The sequence below is a fragment of the Lolium rigidum genome, chromosome 7 (assembly GCF_022539505.1).
Source record: "Lolium rigidum isolate FL_2022 chromosome 7, APGP_CSIRO_Lrig_0.1, whole genome shotgun sequence".
Lineage (NCBI taxonomy): Eukaryota > Viridiplantae > Streptophyta > Magnoliopsida > Poales > Poaceae > Lolium > Lolium rigidum.
In genome coordinates, this window is record NC_061514.1 from 336600954 (window position 1) to 336606621 (window position 5668).

Here is a 5668-nt window from a genome sequence, read left to right on the forward strand (position 1 = left end):
CGTGTTAGTACTTGGTTTATGCTATGATCATGATCTCTTGTAGATTGCGAAGTTAACTATTGCTATGATAATATTGATGTGATCTATTCCTCCTACATATGCATGAAGGTGACGAGTGTGCATGCTATGCTAGTACTTGGTTTAGTCTTTTGATCTATCTTACACTAAAGGTTACTAAAATATGAGCATTATTGTGGAGCTTGTTAACTCCGGCATTGAGGGTTCGTGTAATCCTACGCAATGTGTTCATCATCCAACAAAAGTGTAGAGTATGCATTTATCTATTCTGTTATGTGATCAATGTTGAGAGTGTCCACTAGTGAAAGTGTAATCCCTAGGCCTTGTTCCTAAATATCGCTATCGTCGCTTGTTTACTCGTTTTCTTGCGTTACTACTCGCTGCGTTACTACTGCTTGTTTATCGTCCCGGGCAAAGCACTTTTCCGGTGCCGTTGCTACTACTTATTTATACCACCTGTATTTCACTATCTCTTCGCCGAACTAGTGCACCTATTAGGTGTGTTGGGGACACAAGAGACTTCTTGCTTTGTGGTTGCGGTGGTTGCATGAGAGGGATATCTTTGACCCCTTCCTCCCCGAGATCGATAAACCTTGGGTGATCCACTTAAGGGAAACTTGTCGCTGTTCTACAAACCTCTGCTCTTGGAGGCCCAACACCTGTCTACAAGAATAGAAGCTCCCGTAGACATCATCGCGCTACTCGATCAACGAGTATAGATTCATTAATCTCATCGAGTTCTACTTTTCTTCCGAGTCACTTCTTTAGTGAGAAATTCTTTCTCAAGAAAGGTTCCGTTCTTAGCAACAAAGATTTTGCCTTCGGATCTGTGATAGAAAGTGTACCCTATAGTTTCCTTAGGGTATCCTATGAAGACGCATTTTTCCGCTTTGGGTTCTAGCTTGTCCGGTTGTAACTTTTTACATAGGCTTCGCAACCCCAAACTTTAAGGAACGACAGCTTAGGTTTCTTATTAAACCATAATTCATACGAGTGTCGTTTCCACGGATTTTGATGGTGCTCTATTTAAAGTGAATGCGGTCTGTCTCTAATGCATAACTCCAAAATGATAACGGCAAATCAGTAAGAGACATCATAGAACGAACCATATCTAAGAGAGTTCGATTACGACGTTCGGACACACCGTTTCGTTGTGGTGTTCCCGGCGGTGTCAATTGTGAAAGTATTCCGCATTTCTTTAAATGCATGCCAAACTCATAACTCAGATATTCACCTCCACGATCGGATCGTAGAAATTTGATCTTCTTGTTACGTTGATTTTCTACTTCACTTTGGAATTCCTTAAACTTCTCGAAAGTTTCGGATTTATGTTTCATGAAATAGATATACCCATATCTACTCAGATCATCTCGTGAAGGTTAGAACATAACGATAACCACCGCGCGATGCTACACTCATTGGTCCGCACACATCGGTATGTATGATTTCCAATAAGTCGTAGCTCGCTCCATCATACCGAGAAAATGGAGTCTTAGTCATTTTTCCCATTAGACATGCTTCGCATCTATCAAGTGACTCAAAGTCAAGTGATTCAAGTAATCCATCGGTATGGAGTTTCTTCATGCGTTTCACTCCAATATGACCAAGACGACAGTGCCACATATAAGTAGAATTATCATTCAATTTAATTCGCTTAGCATCAATGTTATGTATATGCGTATCACTACTATCGAGATCTAATAGAAATAAGCCATTCTTTTGTAGTGCTCGACCATAAAAGATATTATTCATAAAAATAGAACAACCATTATTCTCAGACTTGAATGAATAACCGTCTTGCATTAAACAAGATCCAGATATAATGTTCATGCTTAACGCAGGTACATAATAACAATTATTTAGGCTTAAAACTAATCCCGAAGGTAGATGTAGAGGAAGTGTGCCGACTGCGATCACATTGACCTTGGATCCGTTTCCAACGCGCATCGTCACTTCATCCTTCGATAGTTGTCGTTTATTCTTTAGTTCCTGTTTCGAGTTACAAATATGAGCAACCGAACCAAGTATCAAATACCCGTGTACTAGAACGAGAACCAGATGAGATAAACATCTATAACATGTATATCGGATATACCTTCTTTCTTCTTCTTGACAAGGCCGCTCTTCGGATCCGCCAAATACTTGGAGCAATTACGCTTCCGGTGTCCCTTCTCCTTGCGAGTAATAGCACTCAGACATCGTGCTTAGGGCCGTTCTTAGGTTTCATAGGAGGCGTGGCAGCTTTCTTGCCACCCTTCTTGAATTTTCCCTTAGACTTGCCCTGTTTCTTGAAACCGGTGGTCTTGTTGACCATCAACACTTGGTGCTCTTTCTTGATCTCAATCTCGGCAGCTTTTAGCATGCCAAAGAGTTCGAGTAACTCCTTGTTCATGTTCTGCATATTGTAGTTCATCACAAAGTTCTTGTAACTTGGTGGCGGTGATTGAAGGACACGATTAATCCCCGATCTGTTAGGAATCACTATTCCCAAGTCACCGAGTTTCTTCGCATGCCCGGTCATGGCGAGCATGTGCTCAATAATGGAGCTGCCTTCTTCCATCATACGACTCGAAGAAATGTTTCGATGCTTCATAGCATTCCACGGCCGCATGAGTCTCAAAAATAGCTTTCAGCTCATTCATCAACTCATGAGGATCGTGGTGCTCAAAACGTTTTTGAAGATCGGATTCCGTACCGCACAAGATGGCACACCGAACTTGAGAGTACCGAGTTTTCCGAGTCTCGTAAACAGCTTTTACTTCATCGGTTTCGGTTTACGCAGGAGGGTCACCTAGCGGTGCATCAAGCACATATTGCAGATTTCCGCCGCAGAGGAAGATCCTCACATGACGGAATCCGGTCGGTGAAGTTGCTACCGTTGCTCTTAAGCTTTTCTTTCTCTAGGAACCGGTTAAAATTGATTGGGGACGCCATCTCTACAACATATATTTGCAATAGTTTAGACTAAGTTTATGACAAAATGAGTTCAAATTTTAATTCGACATAATTAAAAATCTAGGTGAACTCCCACTCAAAACAATATCCCTCGCATTGTCTTAGTGATCACACGAACCAAATCTACCGCACCTTAACCCGATCATCACGAGAAAATGTGTGATTTCAATGGCGAACACTCAAAGTGTTCATCATATCAATCATATGATTCATGCTCTACCTTTCGGTATCATGTGTTCCGAGACCATGTCTGTACATGCTAGGCTCGTCAAGGTCACCTTAGTATCCGCATGTGCAAAACTTGTCTTGCACCCGTTGTATGTACTTATTGAATCTATCACACCCGATCATCACGAGATGCTTCGAAACGACAAGACTTGATAACGGTGCTACTAAGGATGAACACTTTATTATCTTGAGATTTTAGTGAGGGATCATCTTATAATGCTACCGTCGCGATCTAAGCAAAATAAGATGCATAAAAGGATTAACATCACATGCAGTTCATATGTGATATGATATGGCCCTTTTGTCTTTGCGCCTTTGATCTTCATCTCCAAAGCACGGACATGATCTCCATCATCTTCGGGCATGATCTCCATCATCGTCGGCGTAGCGTCAAGGTCAATGGCGCCGTCTTCATGATTGTCCTCCATGTAGCAACTATTACAACTACTTTGAAATACTACTCAACATGAAATTTAAAGACAACCATAAGGCTCCTGCCGGTTGCCACAATACAATAATGATCATCTCATACATATTCATCATCACATTATGGCCATATCACATCACCAAACCCCGCAAAAACAAGTTAGACGCTCTCTAATTTGGTTTGCATATTTTACGTGGTTTAGGGTTTTCGATATAGATCTAATCTACCTACGAACATGAACCACAACGTTGATACTAATGTTGTCAATAGAAGAGTAAATTGAATCTTTACTATAGTAGGAGAGATAGACACCCGCAAAGCCTCTTATGCAATACAAGTTGCATGTCGAACGAGGAACAAGTCTCATGAACGCGGTCATGTAAAGTTAGTCCGAGCCGCTTCATCCCACTATGCCATAAAGATGCAAAGTACTCAACTAAAGATAACAAGAGCATCAACGCCCACAAAACCATTGTGTTCTACTCGTGCAACCATCTATGCATAGACACGGCTCGATACCACTCGTAGGATAACGTAGCATAGAAAACAAAAATTTTCCTACCGCGAACACGCAATCCAAGCCAAGATGCAATCTAGAAGACGGTAGCAACGAGGGGGTATCGAGTCTCACCCTTGAAGAGATTCCAAAGCCTACAAGATGAGGCTCTTGTTGCTGCGGTAGACGTTCACTTGCCGCTTGCAAAAGCGCGTAGAAGATCTTGATCACGATCGGTTCCGGCGCCACGAACGGGCAGCACCTCCGTACTCGGTCACACGTTCGGTTGTTGATGAAGACGACGTCCACCTCCCGTTCCAGCGGGCAGCGGAAGTAGTAGCTCCTCTTGAATCCGACAGCACGACGGCGTGGTGTTGGTGGCGGTGGAGAACTCCGGCGGAGCTTCGCTAAAGCACGCGGGAGCTATGGAGGAGAGGGGGCGGCTAGGGTTTGGGAGGGGGTGGCCGGCCACTCAAGGGGGGCGGCCAGGTTGTGGTCTTGGGGTGGCCGGCCCCCTCCCTTGGCCCCTCATTATATAGGTGGATCCCCAAGAGTTGGTCTCCAAGTCTTCGAATAAGACCCGAATCAAAACCTTCCAAAAAGAGGGGAAACCTAGCCAAGCTAGGACTCCCACCAAAGGTGGGAGTTCCACCTCCCATATGGGGGTGGCCGGCCCCCTAAGGGGAGTCCACTTGGGACTCCTCCCCCACTAGGGTTGGCCGGCCATGGAGGTGGAGTCCCATGTGGACTCCACCTTCCTTGGTGGTTTCTTCCGGACTTTTCTAGAACCTTCTAGAACCTTCCATAGAACCTTCCGCGACATTTTAATTCACATAAAATGACATCCTATATATGAATCTTATTCTCCGGACCATTCCGGAACTCCTCGTGATGTCCGGGATCTCATCCGGGACTCCGAACAAATATTCGAACTCCATTCCATATTCAAATACTACCATTTCAACATCCAACTTTAAGTGTGTCACCCTACGGTTCGTGAACTATGCGGACATGGTTGAGTACTCACTCCGACCAATAACCAATAGCGGGATCCGGAGATCCATAATGGCTCCCACATATTCAACGATGACTTTAGTGATCGAATGAACCATTCACATACAATACCAATTCCCTTTGTCTCGCGATATTTTACTTGTCCGAGGTTTGATCTTCGGTATCACTCTATACCTTGTTCAACCTCGTCTCCTGACAAGTACTCTTTACTCGTACCGTGGTATGTGGTCTCTTATGAACTTATTCATATGCTTGCAAGACATTAGACGACATTCCACCGAGAGGGCCCAAAGTATATCTATCCGTCATCGGGATGGACAAATCCCACTCGTTGATCCATATGCCTCAACTCATACTTTCCGGATACTTAATCCCACCTTTATAACCACCCATTTACGCAGTGGCGTTTGGTGTAATCAAAGTACCTTTCCGGTATAAGTGATTTACATGATCTCATGGTCATAAGGACTAGGTAACTATGTATCGAAAGCTTATAGCAAATAACTTAATGACGAGATCTTATGCTACGC